Consider the following 3,710-nt stretch of genomic DNA (forward strand, 5'->3'; position numbering starts at 1 on the left):
CCTGAATTTCCTTCTTGTGTGATTGGTGTGTGTAAAGTCCTCCTGTATGGATAATCAGACATCTAAGTCGGGACAGTTCCCTAAAGGAACGCCAGCTCATTTTATGTATTTTAGGAAGGGTCCGGACTCCTGTAAATTTCTGGAAAAATGGTCTAGGTTAACTCAGGGGGATCCCAAAACTCAGTGGCCACCATTAGGATCATGGGACAAAGACCGAGTGGACGTCTTAAAAGACAAACTCGGCCAACCTAAAACTAAATTGGCCAGAGGAGAGATTGATTGTTTCATGCAGTGGTGGGAAGAGGCAAATCGTAGGTGGACAGAATCGAAACTTGTCTCTCTCAAAGCTTCAAATGATAAGTTAAAAGCTTTATTGGAAGCCTCCTCTCCCACCACCAGACCAAGTGCTCCCCTTTACCCTGTTCTCCGAGCAGACTCAGATCGATCCCAGCCCCCTTCATACTCCCATCTCAAGTGGAAGAGGACGAAGAAAACCCCTTGTTAAAGTCTGGGGACGACGATGAGGAAGACGCATTAATTGGCTTGGCAGCCTTGTGTCGGAACAATAGATGATCACCAGCCTCCCCAGTTCAGGAACAATTCTCAGAGGTCACCAGTTCAGACCAGTTCGGACTGTCCAATGCCGCCCAGGCCCATTCCTCTGGTACCACTCAGGCCTGTCAAGAAAAATCCCTTGTTCCCCCGAAACGCTCCAGTCTGCCTGACTCCTCTGCTTTTTCTTATACATGCAAAGATAGTCTGGATAAGGATTGGGCCCGTTGCTTGCGCTCTAGCTCTAAAACTGTCCAGGCTCCCCTCCGAATCCTACGTACTGGGGGCCAAGAAGGGGGTCTGGCAAATTAGAGTGGCGCTCACTGACGGGCCAATTTGCTGCTGTGAACCATTTTTCATGTTCGCTAGGGGTTACAAGTAGCTTACACAGCTGCAGGAGGTCTGCCTCAGAGGGTTCATAGGTATCGCATACTAACAAAAATTCCTCTGCGAATTTGGTAGGATTTTCCAGAGGCTTTGGAAAGCCTCTTACAATTGAATGGAGCTCTATGCGAGTCCAGGGTTTATGGCTCCAAGTAGGACCCCCTTCTTGGCCCCCAGTACGCAGGATTCGGAGGGGAGCCTGGACAGTTTTAGAGCTAGAGTGCAAGCAACGGGCAGTAATTCCCCAGTCCTCTCTGAGTGATTCTGTGGCCTCCCTGCTGTCTGAAATTCCCCTTTCCACTCCAGTCCCATTACCCATTGATCCCGTCCCTTGAACACCTAATTTCACAGGTCCCATCCTCTCTGTGGCCAACTCACCCATCTGAAGTGGGCCGCTTAAATACTGACCCCGTCTGCATTACTGTTGACTCCTCCAAACCCCTGTCTCGCCTGTCTCAATACCTTTTAAACCCTGAAACAGAGGCTGGCATTGCTCTGGTCATGACCGCCCTGCGGGAACAAGGCATTATTGTCCCCTGCTCCAGCCCCTGTAACACTCCTATCCTCCCAGTTTGAAAAGCTGATGGTAAATCATGGCGGTTTGTTCAGGATTTTCAAGCCATTAACTGCATTGTTATACCCGCCTTTCCTGTTGTCCCTAACCCAGCAATGATTCTGGCTTCTATCCCACCAGGTGCAACTCATTTTACTGTTGTTGATTTGTGCTCAGCTTTCTTTTCTGTATCGGTTCACCCTGACTCCCAGTATCTTTTTGCCTTTTCTTACAAGGGGCAGCAGTACACATGGACCACGCTCCCTCAGGGGTATACTGAAAACCCATCCTGTTGATGTAGTACATCGCGGCTGTATTGTCCTTCAGGACCTGCATCACCCTGCCCTTCAGGTAGGGCAAGAATGCCTGGCAGGCCAGGCAAACCACTTTGAGCTCCCTCACATTGATATGAAGGGCCAGATCACTGTGAAGCCAGCGGCCCTGGGTGTTGAGCTCACCCAGTTGGGCTCCCCAGCCCAGGTCTGACGCGTCTGAAACCAAGGTAAGCGACGGAGATAGGGACACAAAGGGAACCCTCTGCAACACCAACTCCCGATCCAGCCTCCAGTCCAAGGACAAAAGGACATGGCTCGGCACCGTGATCACTCGGAGAAGGGATTGATGCTCCCGAAAATCATTTGGCGAGCTAGCTCTAGAAAGTCCCACCACCACCTGGTCTGGGGACAATAAAGAAGACTGGACTGCCAGTGGGGGTACTGGGGTCTCAACCGCCGTCGGAGAAAGAGGCTTTGGGGTGAGCTCAGGTTCATCTGCCCTGACCTCAGAACGACCTTTCGGTACTGGGTCCAGTGCCGGTGGGGCTGCCACCCACTGTTCTGTGGCAGCCACCGAGGAGTGATGTGAAGGAGGCATCGTCACGCCCTGTACGCACCACCTGCTCCAATACGGCCACTGTGCTTGCCACTGGCCATGCTGCCATTGCGGTGCTGCCGACGAGGGAGCGGGCTCCTGTGCCCAGCCACATTGATGAGACCGTGGCGATGGGCTGAACTGGCCCTCCGTACCAGAGGAACCACCTTCCAGCGACCAGGGAGGAGCCGTCAACGCCTGAGTTTGTTTGCTGGTTGTGCCTACTGGTGACCATTACGTGGGCGTAACTGAACAGTAACTGCAGCGTGGAGAGGGGAACTGGTGCCAGGATGGGGAACGTTCCCACCATGCCAGTGATCAGGATCGACGCCTAGAGGACAACTGTCGAGACAGCGAACGGTGGTGGGAAAAGTAAAGAGAGTGTCGGCCCCATGCCGGAAAGTAGCGTCGCAGGGATCTGGAAGCTCGCCTGGCCGACCAGCGACACGATTGGGATCTGCCTCGGGACTCCTGACACAGCAGCGAAGATCAGCACCTTCTGTCCTGCGACCAACTTTGGTCCCGTGTTCCCTGAGGGGTCTTAACGGTGGGTTTGCCCTCTTGGGGAGCCTGAGCCGGGTCCTGCAGCACCAGGGTAGTCAGCGGAGCAGATGGAGACCTGGGCGATCTCTATGCCGTGGGAGCCTGAGCTGATGAAGGTGCAGGCAGGAGTGCGGGTCCCATACCACTCCCAAGAGTCAGTGATGGACCTTTCAGGGGGCTGGGCACCCCAGTCGGGGAGGGACAATCATGTGGCTCTGGAGCAGTCTGGTGGGCAGGTCCGAGTCCCTGGATAGATGACCCCTGGCCTTCTTGCTCAGTGCCGGGGAGCACTTCCTGGTCTTCTTCTTCGGCACCGGAGATGGTGAACGGTGCCGGGAGGAGTCGGGTGCTGGTGGTGCGCTGTGCACAGAGGCCAAGGCACTTGGTGCGACCTGTCCAGATGGCTTGGAAGCTGGGTGGAGGGCGGACTCCATCAGGAGAGCCCTGAGGACGACGTCCCGCTTCTTCTGGGTGCAGGGTCGAAAGTTTTTGCAGATCCAGCACTGCTCCTTAACACATGACTCCCCCAGGCACTTAAGGCAGCTGCTGTGGGGGTCACTCACAGGCATAGGCCTCCTGCAGTCCGAGCAGGACTTGAATCCAGAAGACCAGGGCATGCCCTGCCTAGGACAAAGTCCCACTGGGACCCTAACTACAGCCAGCACTACAGGTACCACTAAGGCAAAAATCTTTGGTTTGGTTCCAACTGAAACAATGTTTTCCCCTGCTGAAATGGAAAAAAAAAAGAGTTTCAGCTTGAAATTATTTGGAGGAGGGAGTTCATTTCAGGTGATTTCCAAGTGCTCTT

This window comes from Trachemys scripta, chromosome 1 (genome assembly GCF_013100865.1).
Source record: "Trachemys scripta elegans isolate TJP31775 chromosome 1, CAS_Tse_1.0, whole genome shotgun sequence".
Classification (NCBI taxonomy): Eukaryota; Metazoa; Chordata; order Testudines; family Emydidae; genus Trachemys; species Trachemys scripta.